This window comes from Lactuca virosa, chromosome 2 (genome assembly GCF_052849685.1).
Source record: "Lactuca virosa cultivar CGN04683 chromosome 2, Lactuca_virosa_CGN04683_v6, whole genome shotgun sequence".
NCBI lineage: Eukaryota > Viridiplantae > Streptophyta > Magnoliopsida > Asterales > Asteraceae > Lactuca > Lactuca virosa.
Genome location: NC_136427.1, coordinates 226,444,858 through 226,464,210, shown reverse-complemented (window position 1 = coordinate 226,464,210; position 19,353 = coordinate 226,444,858).

Sequence of the window (19,353 nt, the reverse complement as noted above, 5' to 3'; positions counted from 1 at the left end):
ATTATTCAAACTATCCACAGTCGATCATACTTTGGAAGTAGGTTATGAAAGTAGACTGTCATGAATGGCTTTTTGTAAGATTGTCTAAGGTGTTAGACATAGCAAAAGTTTGCTACAAACATTCATGAATGCTCTTGAAATAAGATTTGAGTATTGGACTTAACCCACGCTCACATGAATCACTTCATGGAATTTATCACGAATGATTGTGAGATGATAATATCGTATAGTCTTCAAACCAAGATATATGAGTTGTTGATTATGAGTTGGTTGTACATTGATAGTGCGAAAACGCATCAGTAACTTGATGTTATAAAACGTGTTGTTGTGTATGATTTAACGAGTAGTTAGTACAAGCATGTAAGTCGAAGTTTATCTGTTCCTTTTATCCTAAGAGGATTAAAAGCGATATCTTGGGCCCCTCGATGATTTTGTTTTGATTTATGTGCCGGGCCCGGTCAGGACTCAATTGATGTGTTCAATTAAGTTCTATATCAAACAAATCAGAAATCGGGAAACATACTGTTGGAAAATGAGTATGACTTTATTCCATGTCTTTGTCCACACGATATCTTAAAGAACAGAGGATTATATGATCCCTTATCTAATGGACGTGTCGGAGTTCGACAGCGGCTTTTTGAGAGCTACGATTGTTAATCGGATTTTGAAGTTGCATTGACAATTATAGTTATTAGACTTATCCAAGTGGAGACTGTTGGATTAGGTGTCTAAGCCCATAACTATAATTGGTATGTACTTGACCCGATAGTAGCATGGTCCATTTCGGGTTGCTTTCACCAGAATAATTTGATAGATGGATATTTGAGAAAGAGGTTATATATGATTTATTAATATATTATAAGAATAATATATTAATTAAGAAATCATATTATTTAATTAGTATTGATCAAGAGTTAATTTGGAATTAATTTAGTGATCAAAAGAGACTAATTAAATTGACGGGGACTGATTATGTAAATCAGTGATACATATGATTTGGGCTAATGATCCATGATTGATTTGTGATGGGCTAAGCTTATGAGTTGGTCCATGAAGTGTTAGTCCAAATCAAAGTGTTGGATCATAAGCTTAAGTGTAAGAAGTAGGGTTACATATGACTCTTGGAATTCTACACTATAAATGTATACCCTAAGCCCTAAATTCGGACCACCCTTATATTCCAAGAAGAGCTAGCCGATTTTAGAGTCTCATAAACCTCTCTCATATTCATATAATTGTTTATTGGTGTTTGTGACTTGTTTGAGGCATCACACTTGAGGTGCTAAGCTCTCTTAAGGCCAAGATTCTACAAGCTACTACACAAGGTAACCTTCTAACTAGTTTTTATGATTCAAATATCACCTTTACATGCTATTTAGGCTTCAAGCTTTGGAAAATGAATATTGCATGTATAATTAGAGAAAACTTAGATCCAAAGCATTAGGGTTGTATGTGCACCATAGGAATGTTAGAGTACATAAAACCCAACAGTTTCTTAGGAAAAATCCCAACTTTAGGTAACATGTAGATGCTACGAATCTTAGTAGTTTTCTTGGAAAATTTTCAAAATTAGGAGTTTTCTGGGGAAGATCCCAACTTTGGATAACATGTAAATGTTATAAACCTTAAGAATTTATTGGGGAAGATCCCATCTTGAGATAACATGTAAATCTTATAAACCTTAGGAGTTTTCTGGGGAGGATCCCAACTTAGGATAACATGTAAATGTTATAAACCTTAGTAATTTTCTGGGGAGGATCCCTGTTGGGTTTTGAGCATTTTAACACTCCTATGGTGTACATGCAACCCTATAAACCTTGGATCTATGTTTTCTCTATTATACATGCAAATATTAACTATTCAAGGTTTCATCCTAACTAGCATATTATGAAGCACCTATACTACAAAGTTCTAGTTAGATGACATACCTTTTGATGTAGCTTGATGTCTTCAAGCTTTAAGAGCTTAGCCCTAATAGTGTGGAAGCCTCAAATGGAATCACAAATCACCAAAACACCTTGGAAGAACTTGAGAGAATATGTATGCACACTAAAATCGGCCCACTCTTATTTTCACACACTTGTGCCAATTTTGTGAGCCAAGGACCCCTTTATATATTATGGAGGATTAGGGTTACATCCATGTAAACCCTAATACCCATGACCTTTCATTTATATAGGATCCATGGGTTAAAAGCTCCATGGACCATCCATGAAAGCTTAGCCCAACCTAAATGAACTTGGCCCATTCCATATATATAAGAGTCCATATTTAATTAGTTCTTTTTGATCACTTAATTAATTCTAAATTAATTCTTGATCAATACTAATTAAATAATATGATTCCATATTAATATATTAGAACTTATAATATATCAATATAAATCATAAATATACTATTCTCAAAAGACTATCCATATAAATTGTGCCGGTGAAGTGCAACCCAAATGGACCATGCCGGGTCGGGTCAAGTACATACCAAATATAGTTATGGACTTAGACATTAATCCAACAGTCTCCCACTTGGATAAGTCTAAAACTATTATTGAGTATGACTTCAAAACCTAACTGGCAATCGTAGCTCTTAAAGCCGCTGTCGAACTCTGACCTTGTCAATGACTTGTCCATTAGATAAGGGATCATATATTCCTCCATTCTAGATATCATATGGACTGAGACATGGATTATAATCATTCTCTCTGTCCATTTGTTTTTTCCCGATTTTCGATTTATGATGACTGACTGATTGAACAAATCAAATCAGTCCTGGCTTGGCCAAGCACTCACATGTGTCATCGCTAAATCATCGAGGGGCCCACAGATATCGCTTTTATCCCGAAGGTAAAAGGAATGGATAAACTTCGACTCATATGGCTTGTTCTACTACTTGTTGAATCATACACAAAGGCACGTTTTATAACATCGAGTTACCAAATGCGTTTTCGTGCAATCAATGTATAACCAACTCATATCTCTAGGTTTGAAGAATATAAGATATTATCGTCTCATGATCACTCGTGATAAAATCCATGAAGTGATTCAAATGAGCGCGGATTGAATCCAATACTCAGAACTTATGAGCACTCATGAGTGTTGTAGCATCACTTTATCCACCAACTTGGACCTCTACAAACCAACCCATGACAGTCTTGATTCATATCTACTTCCAACATATGACCGACTGTGGATGGTTTGAATAACTTAATCATTCAGGAAGAGCGACTTAGTTATTCTGGAAGTCAAAACATGCAAAGTGAAACACAAGAATAAATGAATCAAATATGGTATCAAACCCTATGAATATAAATAAACACTTTTATTTATCACCATACTGATTACTCATTATTCATTGTTTCGGTTTTATCAACTTTATACTTGAATTAAAAACACTAGTTGTCTCATGCTCCAAGCATGTACACTATGTTTTTCTTAAACAATAGCTTTGCCATACACCAAGTATGCACTCTATGTTTGTCTATGATCCTTACTTTATGAAATAAACCAATTGAACATAATTTCAATGATTCTAATTTCACACTCCCAAATCCTTATCGAAAAATGTGAGAATTTCAAATTCCTATCATTTATCGAAATCTGTTTAGATTTTAAACTTATATGCACTGACCCTCCTGTAATGAATATGTACAAAGTAACAAAGACTTGTCAACAGTCATTATAAGGTATTCCAATGGAGATCAACTCCATGGAAACTAAGTCTCGTATTCAAAGTACATTGTTTTGGACATGCTTCTTGCATTAAGTTTTCTAATCTTACACAGATAACTTCCACCTATGGAGACAACTCCATATTCTCATTTTGACTATCACTTCTAAACAATAGATGCCTCTTTTCAGAATATGTCAATATGGTCCTTCCAAAATTATCACTATACTTCCAACTGTCCCTGAGCAACCAATCTTTGGTAAACCTCATATTGTCCTCGACAATTGCTTAATCATTTTAGTCATATCCAATTCTAGACCTTTTCCCTTCTTAATGCCTCTGGGCATTTGGAAAAATTTAGAAATGACAAATATTATAGCACATGCAATCGATCCTGTACCCAAAGCAAATGGTACACGATTCATAAAGACATGATTCTAGACCAGTCTTTTGCTACAATATTTTTATTGGCCATGTTTTCAAAATTTGACTATGAAGAGGGATGCCGTAATCATAATCGAATTTTGAGAACGCAATATATAGAATTTCCTTAAGTTGAACCAATCCAACATGAAATTCACATATATATATATATATATATATATATATATATATATATATATATATATATATATATATTCTTGACTAAAGATGATTAAGGTCTCAATCTAAGCCTTTAGAACTGAAATGAAGTATATCCTCTCCCTTAATTATAGCAAAACAACTTTTTCAATCCCTGCAGCCTCACGAATTGAAACTTTTGTTTTCTATAATTAACATTGCTAACTTGCAACACTAACAATAATTATCATGCTCCCACTAACATGATGATTATTAGCATAACACTTATGCTCCCACTAGCTTTAACATGTACTCAGAAATCAGCTGGACTTCTAGAAATCAATACTTTATTGACTTTCTTACCAAAGTTCAGATTTCTGATACGAGATGTTTTGATAAAACTTTATCAAAATCATACACCTTTCCTTAGGTAGCATGCATGTGTGTCTAAACAATTTCAGAACTATGAAAAGGGATGTCGTAATCATAGTCTCAATTGTTTAGACCTTTTGCCATTTGCTTCAAATCTGCTTGGTGGAAGTGTTTCCTCACCATCATTTTCATGAATCGGAGAGAAACCTTATGACCCTTAGATTTTATGGTGTATGTGTTCTTATCCATGTGAATCGTCAAAACCATAGTCACAAGACAAGGATAATGACAAATCCAAACTCATATGGACTGAATTTATGCAATCTTAACTTCTTGCCACCTGGCAGTACAGGGCCTGACATTGCTTCCAAGTTGTTATGCAACCAATTGAGAACTTTCAGAACTCTTATGCAAAGCCAACTTTAACTGGAATGGGCACAGAATATGTCAACACGATAGGTTATAAACCTCAAGTCGTGTGCTAGTGAAGAACCTCAGGTTTTATTCTTGATTAGTTTTTGAAATTCTTTTTAGGATCTTTAAGACTCCCACTGTCCTCTTGACATATAAGACTATCTTGCCAAATATTCAAGAGATAGTGCGGATTCTTTATCAAGACAAACACTTCACACAATTGGCCTTAGTTGGTCTTTGTTTTATCCAAAACATCATAACTTACCAATTTCAAATGTACAAGAGTAGGAAACTTTTACTCTTACATTTGACAAGTGTTTTAAACCTTTCTTTAAGATATGTCACTCAAGTTACAATCTTGGAGTATGACTCTAAGAATTGTTTTGGAACGAAGTATGACTCATCTTCCTGATCTAACCATTTCAACAATTCATGACTCCTCTTCTTAGTCATAAGAATGCACTAAGAAGACCTTTAGAGGACTAATTGTGATATGATTTATAAATCATTAAGATGATCACAAACATGATACTAAAGTAATCTCCCATCTTTTCAGATTTGAGAAACTTTTATCTTTCTGCCTAATTTGATTCTTCCCATTCGTTCTGCCATACATTGAGACTTTTCCAATGTTTCAGAATTATACTTAAACTTGTAAGTATAACCATATTTACTAAACTTTAGTAAATCAAATAGTCTTAACGAGCTTTGTGGTGGACATGACCAGTGCACAAGAATGTGTACTCGATCCCTTTAGTCCTTCACTTGACTCACACATCCATGTGAACAAGTAATTAGTCTTGATTTTCCAATGCTTGAAAGTTCTCATTCATCATACTATTCAACTTGCATGATTCCAAGTTTCGGTCCAATTGAAACTTGGGTGATGAGGAAGTTTCCTGATTTGGTAAATTTAGACACTACCACAAATGAAAGAATCAAATCCATTTTCCAATATTGTTGTGAGTGGAATCATATAAGCAATAATTTTCCACAAATGCCATTGTAAGGATACTTCAAATAAACAAAATTAAACAATTTTCTTTTATTTTTAAAACTTTGCGGAAAAACTTATCCTTACAATCCACATGGAAAATTGTTGTTATCTATTCCTTAGCAATATATCATAACTTCTTAAGCAACTGCTCAAAATTCTGATGCGATCGAAATCCACCTTCGCGATCAGAATCAGCATATACTTCCTTTAAGATTTCTCTCTATTCTTTGATTCTTAAAATATCAATATGTGACCCAGTCACATCATGTAATGAGGATCTCAGAATAGAACTTAACAGAGTTAGATAATGGGCCCTACCTGATGTAGAGTCAAACTTATTGACTTTAACATCCTTAGGTAAATTTGGCAGCTTTGCAATCAACGCCCCTTCCTTTGGCAAAATAAACATATGGAGCCTTTGGTAATGGGACTATCTCAGACTTAGCCTTTCTCTTTACCATTTGGTCAACCGGGTTGACTATGGCCAATCCCTTTCCATTGGGAAGAGAATGCTTTTTCTGGATTTCCAGTGTCACCATTGTCACTGTCCATAAAGTTTTTGGGAAGTTGATCTTCTAATCAAATTTGCTTCACTATCGTTCCAAATCATTGTTGATTCAGCAGCACCAAGCAAATAGATATGATCATTAAGGTTCATGTCATAGTCTGTATCATAGTAGTCATAAAGGAACTCACTATGTGACTTAGAAAGTGATTGAACATCCAACTTTCTCCAGACTTTGAAACCCAACTCTCCCGGCTTGTCAATATGTGACTTCATCTCTAAGATGTGATCACACATAGACCTTGCTTTCCATTAGGGCTTGAGTGACCTTGAACTTGTGGGTTAGGGAGAATAATTGGAGGAGCTGGAGGAAGTAAAGTTCCAAGAGATTTGGGAAGATCATAGATGTCTGAATTCGACATCTTTTGGGAGATATTCAAGATAGTTGATTTAAAGTCCTTAATATAACACCCAATATGAAATATTAAGGCTAGGATCCAACAACCTATTTATAACTGGAAGAGGGATGCCGTAATCCGAGTTATAAAATAGTTGAAGGTAGGTAAATGATGATTTACCAATTTCCACCATGAAAAACGAAATAATTTAATTACTTGGATTTGAAACTCCTAGATCTTTTGAGATTCATTGAACTTTTCAATGGCATGTTTCAATCTCGAGTGTGCCCTTCAGGTTTTGTGACTGGGATGCCGAGGATCACAAAACAAGGTGTGAAGTAACCATGCAAATATACTTGGTACCCTTAATATTTACCCCTCAATCGATGTGCCGGTTAACCACACGAGCTCCACCGATACTATGATAAATATTAAGTTACCCTTTGCCTACTTTGTTAAATCCAGGTTAGTGTGCCGGTTAACCACACACGCTCCACTAACGGTTTAAACAAAGTGCAAAGTGTAATTTCATGGATTAGCATCTTATTCACATTTTCCTAAGTAACTAAGATTGGGAATTAATAAAAGGTTTAGTTACGTAGTATTTATCATTAATACTTTTAATGAAGGGAGAATTATAGTCCTTGTCCTACCTGTTCGGCTAACGACCCTCCACCAGTCAATGAAGTAGTGGGTGAGAGTGGACACCCATTAAACTGCCATTTTATAGGCAGTAACCTTATACCCCCCTTATAGACCGGCTTCGTGAATGAGGCCTACTAATGGTAAGACGACTTGCTCTTATACATATAATATATTAAACTTTTAATATTATAATAGTATAAGGGTATATTTTAGACATTTAAAATACTTGGTGGTTTAATCTATTAATTAAACTAGACTTTTAATTTAATTAAACTCAAACCATATATTTATGGATTAATAATACTTTTTTAATTAAACGCTTTAATTAACTATTAATAAAGTCCATAAGAGTTAATTTGAACTATTCAACAAAACATCATAATTCCAATTATTAAACTCAAAATTGAAACCATTTAATTAATTGTTTAAGTTATGAACCCAAGAGTTTTAGAATTCAATTCTTTTTTTCATAAAAAACTTTTCTCAAATTTCAAAACTTGAGGGCAAGTTTTGTAATTCTTGAAAACTTTTTGATTCCATAACTTATGGAATTAATGGTGTTTTATGATAAACTTTCCATGTTCCATAACTTAAGAACAAGTTATGGAATTCTTTAAAACATTAACACCAAATTTTGTAACTCCATAAAAACTTTGAATCAAATTTTTTTTTAAAAAAAAAACTTTCATATCCATAACTTATGAAAGTTTCAAAAACCCTTAAGATCACAACTTTAAAAAAACTTTTGAGCTCCAAAATTTTATGACAAAATTTGTAACACCTTAAAACATTTAGATCAAACTTTTAAAACTAATAAAATAATCATATCATTTTATCTTTTACTAAATTTGACCTAATTTAACTCATATAACAAATGATTCAAATTTTACAAATAATTAGTTTTTTCACAAAACAAGTAATTATCTTAAAATTTGACAAACGTCATGTTTTTTTTTCCTTTCTTTTTCCAACTTAAAAATAAAACATTTGCATCAATATAACAGAAAACAACCCATGGCTCTGATACCACTGTTGGGTTTTGAGCATATTAATGCTCATATGGTGTACATGCAACCCTATAAACCTTGGATCTATGTTTTCTCTATTATACATGCAAATATTAACTATTCAAGGTTTCATCCTAACTAGCATATTATGAAGCACCTATACTACAAAGTTCTAGTTAGATGACATAACTTTTGATGTAGCTTGATGTCTTCAAGCTTTAAGAGCTTAGCCTCAATAGTGTGGAAGCCTCAAATGGAATCACAAATCACCAAAACACCTTGGAAGAACTTGAGAGAATATGTATGCACACTAAAATCGGCCCACTCTTATTTTCACACACTTGTGCCAATTTTGTGAGTCAAGGACCCCTTTATATATTATGGAGGATTAGGGTTACATCCATGTAAACCCTAATACCCATGACCTTTCATTTACATAGGATCCATGGGTTAAAAGCTCCATGGACCATCCATGAAAGCTTAGCCCAACCTAAATGAACTTGGCCCATTCCATATATATAAGAGTCCATATTTAATTAGTTCTTTTTGATCACTTAATTAATTCTAAATTAATTCTTAATCAATACTAATTAAATAATATGATTCCATATTAATATATTAGAACTTATAATATATTAATATAAATCATAAATATACTATTCTCAAAAGACTATCCATATAAATTGTGTCGGTGAAGTGCAACCCAAATGGACCATGCCGTGTCGGGTCAAGTACATACCAAATATAGTTATGGACTTAGACATTAATCCAACAATCCCAACTTAGGATAACATGTAAATGTTATAAACCTTAGGAATTTTCTTTAGGATCTTAACCAATGTTCATGAATAAGAGGGTTGCCAAGTCACTGAAGTGTAAATCATCCTCTTATTCACATCCCACAGTTAGATATCGTGCGTCCAAGCGAGGTGTATAAACCTTAACTCGTGTGAAAGAGGTAATTAACTCTTTAAACCTTAGAGGGGATTAAGTACCCTTATTTTTGGGAGAGATGATCAGTCTCTATTCTTAGGAGATTCATCTTGTGAATCATCAGATGTTTTCAGTTGCGGGACCCTCAGTGGTCCCTTAAGTGCCAGAATCCTTGAATGTTCACCTATTCAGGATCCTTAAACATCAAGATCCTTAAACATCAGGATCCTTAAACCTCGGGATCCTTACGCATCGGGATCCTTAAAGATTAGGATCCTTGAGTGTCAGGATCTTCGGTTCTTTTCCTGCAGCAAACGTTAGCTAGGGGTGGGCTTTAGCCTGGCTAACGCCCCTTTAATGCTTAAGTTAGTAATGATATTTGAGGAGAATGAATAATGAAAAGCGAAGGATAAAGGATAAATAGCATGCGTACCTTAAGTGTATCGAGAAATGACTAACCTTACCTACATAAAATAAGCTTTGAGATGTATCACATTCCAGGATCTTGGTAAGACATCTCCATCTAAGGTTTCTAACTAATATGCCCCTTTACCTACTTCGACGTCTATGAGGTATGTCCTTTCCCATTTGGGAGCTAGTTTACCTGCACTAGGATCCTTGGTATTTTGGAAAGTTTTTCTAGGTACCAAGTCTCCTACTTGGAATCTCCTGATCCTTATGTTTTTATTGTATGCTCTAGTGATCCTCTGTTTATAAGCAACAATACGGATTTTGGCAAGATCCCTAATCTCATCTATGGTGTCGAGATCCTAGGCCAGGATCCTGTTGTTGTCCTCATGGTTTTGGAACAAATATCTTGCTGTGGGGATCACCACTTCCGTGAGGATCATTTCTTTCATTCTAAACACTAATGAGTAAGGGTTTGGCCCGTAGCTACCTTGGAAGTAGTTCTATCTGCCCACAATACAAAAGGAAGCTCTTCGGCCCATCTTCCTTTCTTCTCATTCAACCTCTTCTTTAAGTTGTTTACTATAATTTTGTTGTTGGATTCCACTTGGCCATTGACTTGGGGGTGAACAGGAGTAGAAGTTACCATATTGATTCCCCAAATTGTGCAAAAATCTCTTGTTCTTTTGCTTATGAATTGTGATCCATTGTCGCATATAATTTCAGCCAGGATCCTGAACCTGGTCAAGATGTTACGTTTGATGAAGGAGACTACCTCTTTGTCTCTTATTTGTACGTAGGCTTCAGCTTCTATCCACTTTGAAAATAGTCAGTCATCACTAGCATGAAGACTTTTCCTCCAGGGGCTGCTGGCGGTTTCCCTACTATACCCATTCCCCATTTCATGAATGGCCAAGGGGAAACGATAGGATGTAGAGGTTATGCAGGTTGGTGCAGGATGTTGCTATGTCTTTGACAAGCGTCGTAATTCTGTGCATGGAGAAACGAGGTTTTCTTCATCGTTGGCCAGTAGTATCCTGTCCTTAATGCTTTGGAACATAAGGATCTGCCCCCAGTGTGGTTGCCGCAGTCCCCTCGTGGATGTCCTTTAGGACTTCTACAGCTTTGTGATCTTCTAAACACCTGAGGTATGGTCCTGCTACAGATTTTATATACAAATTACCTTGGATTAGAATGAACCTTGAGATCCTTGTTTTGAATGCTCTTTCACTTTTATCTTCCTTAGGGATCGTGCCATTTTGGAGGTACTCCATGATGGGTTGGATCGAGGATCCTGAAGTCTGGGAAGGATCTTGAATGTTGGGATCCTGTCGATGGACCGCTGAGTCAGGATCTTCGATTACGAGGTTAATATGTAGATTATAGGGATCATGGTTTCCAGCGGGATCCTTAATGAGGATCCTAGATTATCTAAGGCATCCACTTCAACATTGTCTTCTCTAGGAACTTGGTTTAGGCTGAATGTTTTGAATTATGAGGCCAGGTTTTTGAGGACTTGGAGATATAGAGCTAGCTTTTCTCCTTTCACTGCGTAGGATCCATTGAAATGGTTAGTTAGTAGTAAGGAATCAACAAATACCTGAAGATCCTTGATTTGAAGATCCTTGGCTAACTGTAGTCTCATGAATAGCGCCTCGTATTCTGCTTTGTTGTTGGTTGCATTGAATTCACAACTAATTGTGTGGGGTAGGATGTCCCCCTGTGGCGATTTTAATGATCCCTAAGCTAGTTCCTCTTTAGTTTGATGCTCCATCTATGAATAATGTCCATCTCCCCATGTTTTCCTCTTTTAAAAGTTGTTTGGCTTCTATTTCGACTTCAACTATTAGATCTTCACTAAAGTCAGCCACAAAATTTGCCAATGCTTAGGACTTTATGGCGGATCTTGGTTCGTACTTTATGTCATACGTGCTTAGCTTCACAGACCATTTCACCATTCTACCTGACATTTCTGGTTTTCTCATAACATTCTTAATTGGATAGTTAGTTCTTATGATTATAGGATGTGTTTCAAAATAATGTCTTAATTTAGTAGAAGCTGTTACCAATGAGAGTATGAGCTTTTTGAGGTGAGAGTACCCAGTCTCAGGATCCAAGAGACTCTTACTTACATAGTATATGGGATGTTGGTTCCCATCGAGATCCTTGGCTAGTACAGCGCTCACCACGTTTGAGGATACCGAGAGGTAAAAAAGGAGTGGCTCCCCATCTAGTGGTTTTACCAATAAGGGTGGTGAACTTAAATATTTTTCAAGTTCTTGTAAAGCATCTTCATGTTCGTGGGTCCATTCGAATCTTTTGTTCTTCTTCAAGATGTCGTAGAAAGGCTTGCATCTCTCTGAGGATCTTGAGATGAACCTGTTTAGTGATGCCACTCTTCCTGTTAATCTCTGAATATCCTTTGTCGAGACTGGTGATTTCAGATCAAGGATGGCCTTGATTTGTTCTGGGATTGCTTCGATTCCTCTTTTGGTAACTATATATCCTAGGAACTTACCCGATCTCATTCCAAAGTGGCACTTGGAGGGATTCAGCTTCATGTTGTATTGGTCTTGGATATCAAAGGCTTCCTCGAGATCCTTGAGGTGATCCTCAGCTTTTTTGGATTTGACTACCATGTCATCGCTGTAGACTTCCGATGTGTCCCCCAGTTTCTCTTTGAACATCTTATTCACCGGTATTTGATATGTTGCTCCTGCATTTTTAAGACCAAATGGCATATCAATGTAACAATAAATACCCGTTGGGGTTATGCACGATGTATCCTCTTGATCAGAGGGTTCAATTTGGATTTGTTGGAATCCTGCTGATGCGTCCATGAACGTTAGTAATTTGTGACCCGTTGTTGCGTCTATCATGGAGTCGATGTGTGGTAAAGGGAAAGGATCCTTGGTGTTGGATTAGGTGTCTAAGCCCATAACTATAATTGGTATGTACTTGAAGTGATAGTAGCATAGTCCTTTTGGGTTGCCTTCATACTAGCAACTTGACAGGATGACTTTTGGAAAGAGAGGTTGAATTTATTATTTGGAATAATAAATTGGTATATAAAATGATTTATTAATGTATTATGGAAATAATATATTAATTATAAATGATGTTAATTAATTAATATTTAATCAGAAATTAAATTTGGGATTAAAGAAATTAATTAAAAGTACAAGGGCTGTTTTGCAATTAATTAATAGTTGTGGTTTGGGCTCTTGGATCACCCTAAAGAGGATTGTCCGAAAATTCTAGGGAGGTCCTATAGATTTTTTTCCAAGGCCTTGAGAAGGGGAATCCATGGGTTGTTTAGGCCTTAAGCTGGAAATTAGGGTTTCCACCAGCAAACCCTAGCTTTGGGACTAAGCAACCTTAACTATAAAAGGAGCCTCACCCTCTAGGTTTCGGCGATCCTTATGAAACCCTATAAGAGCCGAAACTTTGAGCAACTTCTCTCCTCTCTCCTCTCATCCTCTTGCTTAGTGTGTTTGTGAGCCATTAGAGGTGTTACACTAGTGACACTTGTTCTCAAAGTCAAGATCTTCAAGGAATCTCTTGTTAGTACAATATAACAAGAAAGGTATGTATCTAAACCCTAGTTTTATGTTAATTTCGAAAATTGTACATGCCTCCTAGGGTTTCTAGTTTTTGTGTTCAATGCTTGTATGTCTAATAGAGAAAACATAGATCCAACAATGAGGGTTGCATGCACACATATGATTGTTTGCTATGCTCAAAACCCATCAGTGGTATCAGAGCTATTGGTTTTGTTTTCAATTAGATTTGATGTAATTGATTGAACTTGACAAAACTAGGGTTTATGGCAATTAAACCCTAGGCTTTGGATTTTTTGCAAATTAGGGATTCATAACCCTGTTTTTCAAAAATTGCTAAGGGTTTTTAAACCCTTTCCTTTGGCCTCCACATTTTTGAGATCCAGGGTTTCCTAACCCTAGGGTTTTCGAAAATAAGGCAAGGTTGAAAGCCTTGCCTTCCACCCCAAGTCATGGATTTCGAAATTAGGGTTTTTGGGTGGGTTGTTATTTTTGGTAATTATCTAGTTAATTAGTTTAATTAGATAATTAAAGATTTTGGTATATCCCTCCCAATTTTTTTTCGAAATCTAGAGTGTAAGGGATTAGGTTAAATTAATTTATTTAATTTAATAGATAATTCTTTATTGATTTAATAAATTCATTAAAGGTTTAATTAATAGATAATTATTAAATCAAAGTTTTTAAATTTTAAAATTTAAAGTAAAAATTGTTTTTTAATTTTCGAAATTTTAATAGATTTAAAAACCCTATTTTAAAATGTTTAAAATACACCCTTATACTATATGTAATATTAAATGTTTAAATATTTACTATATGTATAAGACAAGTCAGTCGAACCGCTAGTACGCCTCATTCACGAAACCGATCTCACCCACCGCTTCCTTGATTGGTGGAGGGTCATTAGCCGAACGGGTTTGATAGGACACTAAATTCTCATTAATAAGTATAATGGAATAAATAAAGTAACTAAATGTTTTTATTAAATTCTCAATCTTAGGTACTTTAGAAAAATATGAATTTGATGTTAATCCATGAAATTACACATTGCACTTTATAAAAGTCGTTAGTGGAGCGTGTGTGGTTAACCGTCACACTAATATGGACTTACAAAAGGTGGCAATGGGTGTCTCGTAAATTATCGTTGATTAATGGAGCATGTGTGTTTAACTGACACATTAATTAGGTGATAAATGGCATCGAGAGTAGCAAGCTAATTTGCATGGTTATTCACACCTTGTTTGTGATCCTCGGTATCCCAGTCACAAATGGAAATGGCATAATCGAGATTAAACATGCCAATGAATAGTTCAATGAATCTCAAAAGATCTAGGAATTTCATTTAAAACCTAATTCATTTAAATTTTGTTTTGTGTGGTGAAATTGGTAAATCGTCATTTACCTACCTTTAAATAATTTGCAATTAGATTACGACATCCATCTTCTGAATTGTGAATTATTTAGTTGGGTCCTAGCCTTAATATTTCATTTGGGTGTTATATTAAGGATTTCCTTATCTAATCAAAACTTGTCCTTTTTCTTTTTAAGATGTCGACTTCCAACAACGCTTCTGGTTCCTCCTCCAACAACAACAACTCCAACCACTTCTCGCTCTTGAGCATCTACTCAAAAGTCACTTTTGATGGCACCAATTATAATGATTGGATGCGTAACATCAAGATGGATTTGCACTTCGAGAACAAGGAATATGTTCTCAAGAAAGAGCTGAACGAGATTGATGAAACCACCGTTACTCCTCAAGAAATAGCCGAGTATAGGAGACACTGTAATGATGCTACCAAAGTGGCATGCATCATGGTGGCTACTATGACTCCTGAGATGCAAAGGTTCTATGAGGACTATTGGCCGTATGAGATGTGAAAGGACTTGATGGAAAAGTACCATCATCGATCTCGCCAAGAAAGGTACGAGATAGTCAAGTCACTCATAACCAGCAAGATGAAGGACAGAGAGTTTGTCACGACCCACTTGCAACGCATGCAACGTTATATGGATCGTTTGCTAAAACTCAATGTGAATTTTGATGTGGAATTGGCTATTGACGTAGTCTTGCACTCATTACCTAGTTGTTATGATCAGTTCATAATGACCTATCATTTGAACAAAGAGGAGACCACTTTGAGTCAGCTCCAAAGCTTGCTGAGAACCGCCGAGAGTGGAATGAAGGGAAAGAGTATTGCCACCACTCTTGTTGTTGCTGCTCCTGTCTTGTCCATTGGGCAAGGGAAGGGGGAGAAGAGGAAAGCTCCTCCCAAGCAGAACTGGAAGGGAAAGTCTCAAGCTGGGTCGTCAAGCAATGGCCCTAAAGGCAAATCTAGTTCTGAAGCTCAACTCATCGCATTCTAATTCTTGGGTCCTTGATACAGGATGTGGTTTTCACATATGCTCTGACTTGCAATGACTAAAAAGAAGTGAGGGTGTGGACCATGGGAAGATGAACCTAATTATGGGCAATAGGAGATCGTCGCCTGTTACCAAGATTGGTGTTTACTCTTTAGTGCTTAGTAGTGGGTTGAGTTTAGATTTGAAAAATTGTTGCTATTCGTCAGAAATGACGAGGAATATTATTTCTTTTCATGGTTTATACAAACAAGGTTTTAGATATTCTTTTAATAATGAGAATGGTTCTATTCATGCTTCTTATAATGGTGTATTTTATTTTGAAGCATTACCTTATGATGGCGTGTATGAAACTGTGATGGTTGTAGACAATTTAGGTAATAGTGTGTTGCAAATTGATTCGTCTAATGGTTTAGACAAGGAATGCTTGTGGCATTTTTGTCTTGGACATGTCAACAAGAAATGCATTGCCCAACTCCAAAAGGATGGAGTGTTGGAATAATTTGACTTAAGGTCAGATGATACATGCGAATCTTGTTTTCTTGGAAATATGACTAAATCACCTTTCAATGGTTCTTGTGAAAGAGGTGAAGGATTTTTGGATCTCATACACGCGGATATGTGTGGGCCCTTCAGATCCACCACAAAGGATGAAAATCGATTCTATGTAACTTTTACCGATGATTATAACAGATATGGATATATCTACTTAATCAAGCATAAGTAAGAAACCTTTGAAAAGTTCAAAGAGTTCAAACATGAAGTCGAGAATTAATTGGGCAGAAAGATCAAGATGCTCGGATCTGATAGAGGTGGTGAGTATCTTAGTATCGAGTTCCAAGACTACCTCAAGGAATGTGGAATTGTTTCACAATTAACACCTCCTAGGACACCACAACTTAATAGTGTGGCTGAGGGGCGTAATCGAACCTTGTTGGACATGGTTCATTCCATGATGAGTCGAGCTTCACTTCCAATCCTATTTTGGGGGTATGCCTTAGAGATTGCCGCCCACATTCTTAATCTTGTCCCAACAAAGAAGGTTGCCAAAACACCTCACGAGATGTAGAAAAGGAAGGTTCCCTCGTTGTCACATATCAAGGTTTGGGGTTGTGAAGCTTTCGTTATACGAGAGACTCACGATAAGCTTGAACCTCGAAGTGAGAAATGTATTTTCATCAGCTACCCAAAGTCCTTTGGATACTTGCTCTACAGACCAAGTGAAAATGTGGTCTTCGTAGCACGTAGATGGGTCTTTCGCGAGAGAGATCTCATATGCAAAGAGGAGAGTGGGAGTACAATTGATCTTGAAGAAATTCAAGAGTCAAGCGATGAAGGAACCTCGAACACTAGCGCTCAACCTGAGGAAGAAATTCTTGTTGAACCAATTGACGAGTCGTTACCTCTTATACGTTCCAACAGAGTTAGAATGACACCAGAGTTTTATGGTTTCCATATTACTACAAATGGTGATACGTTTATCAATGCTAATACACTGATAAATTTGTAAAGCACTAAGTCCATAACCGCTAATGTTTATCTATAAGGCATTAAGTCCATAGCTGTCAATGTTTATCTATAAGGCACTAAGTCCATAGCTAACAGGGTTTTTAGAGTACATCTGGTGAACACATCGTTCACAACACCTACAGGTTGCGAGCCTGCTAGCGTTCCACTGGACTGTCTAGAATAGTATGTAGTTGTCATCTATACTCTGCTAGATGACTGGGCCATCGCTTGGGTCAAGGCTTCTCAGCATCTTTCACATCTCATCATCTATATCATCTTTCATCTCTCATCTTTCATCTCTCATCTCATCTTTCATCTACCCATCTTTACCCATCATAATTATAGGTATAAAACACATATACATTTTAAATTGAATAAAACATGTATATTTTGATCATCCAACATAGATATCAAGAACACAGATAATATGCACACATAACACGTTATTTATATTAAATACTTCATATTTATGTGTAAGATGAAAGTACTATGCATTCACTTGTTAAAGTGATGACTCAAAATTCTGGCAATGCTTCGCTTCTAACAATCATCTTTTCGTTCGACGAAACCTAGTATTATTATTACTAGATTATAGCCTAATATTTATTGAGACTAATTATTAGTCTGGATTTATCATTAACTCAAGGTCTACGAGTGATATTATTTTATAAGTGTTAAACAATACTTTCCAACCACTATGTACAGACAGGGGCCAGACATGAAACACCGGAGGGCGGGACCATTTTGGCATTATAGCACTTTTGAAATCCAACAACCCTATGCGGCCCTTCAAACCAGATTCCCCGTACCGCGAATAGTTAAAAAAAATATTATAATAACACTTTGTATATTATATTTTATAATACTTATATTGTTTATAGGTTCATAATAACGATATTAAACTGAAACATAAGCTCTACTTAAAGTAGGGTAAGCATAACTTACTTATAAGAGAGTTTGGCTAGGAACTGGGCTCTGCGGGGGGCAGAACTTCCGAGCCGAAAGCTCTTCTTCTCGGAGCCTTCTGGCGCTCCGGGACTCGCCTCTAACACTTAGGAAGTACTAGGGAATGGGAGGGATAGGATTGGAGTATTGAGAGAGAAAGAATGATTGAGGTGTGAAGAAAATGGATGATTTGCGCCTCTAATTATAGGCTGTCTAGGGGCGATTCACGTTGTGAACTTGCGTGGGCACCAAGGCTTCGCCTGGTGCTGACACGTGGCGCTGGACGCAGATAAAACAACCAATCTTAAAAAAATGCATAACTTTTGCATACGAGCTCTGTTTTTGACATTCTTTATACCCACACGTAGTTATTGAAAAGATCTACAACTTTTATTTTGACCCCATCAGCTAATTCTCGATCGATCTTAAATTTAACAGTCTGAGAAGATTATACTGTTAACGACCATGTAAAATTCATAACTTCTACATACGGACTCCATTTTCGACTGTCTTTTTATTGTTGAACTCCTATTAATGAGACCTTAAATTCTCATTTAGATCATTTTGGCTAAAATTTGACCGATCTAAAATTCGATTTATGGGCTGTGCACTGCTATGCTAATTGCTAAATCTTAGAAAAATGATAACTTTATCATACGAAGTCAGATTTGGACGTTCTTTTAATGCACACTCTCAGTTTAACTTATGCTATGACTTTAATTTAGATCACTAAGGCTAAAAAGTATTTTATCGCAAACTCACTTTTTACGTCACACATCGTCGTGCCGGTTTTGTCGTAAAACTTCATCGGGTCATAACTTCTTCGTTATACGTCGGATTTCAATGTTCTTTATTTGTACGGAACCTTGTGACATATACTGTAACTTGGTTAAGATTATTCATTCTAAATAATCGTCTATCAAAAAGTCATTTTTGACGCTTATTGTCTCTAAATTGACTAGCCCGAATTTGCGGGCGTTACATATAAAACGTATTGTTATGCATGATTTAATGAGTAAATAGTACAAGAATATAAATCAAAGTTTATCTGTTCCTTTTTACATAACGGTAAAAG